This window comes from Eimeria mitis, genomic scaffold (assembly GCF_000499745.2).
Source record: "Eimeria mitis Houghton genomic scaffold, Emh_scaff3519, whole genome shotgun sequence".
Classification (NCBI taxonomy): domain Eukaryota; phylum Apicomplexa; class Conoidasida; order Eucoccidiorida; family Eimeriidae; genus Eimeria; species Eimeria mitis.
Window position 1 is genome coordinate 1,564 of NW_013571861.1, and position 374 is coordinate 1,937.

Below are 374 nucleotides of genomic sequence, written 5' to 3' on the forward strand. Positions count from 1 at the left end.
ATGCAACCGAGATTGTGCGTATATTTACCCAGCTGGAGGAGCAGAACTACAGCGCTATAGAATATGTAAATACTATAAATGAAGAGAGACAGCTGCTGCAGCAGCAGCAGCAGCAGCTACTACAGAGAATAAATAAACATCAGCAGCATGGGGCCCAGGCTAATACACTTATACAAGAGCTGCTGCTGCAGCTGCAGCAGGAAACTGCACCTTTTGCTGCTCGCATGCAGCAGCAGCAGCAGCAACTTGCTGCACACACTAAACTCATACATGCATGCAAGCCCCACATAGAACACTGCGTCAGCCTCATACAGCAGCAGCAGCAGCAGCAGCAGCAGCAGCAGCAGCAGCAGCAGCAGCAGCAGCAGCAGCAG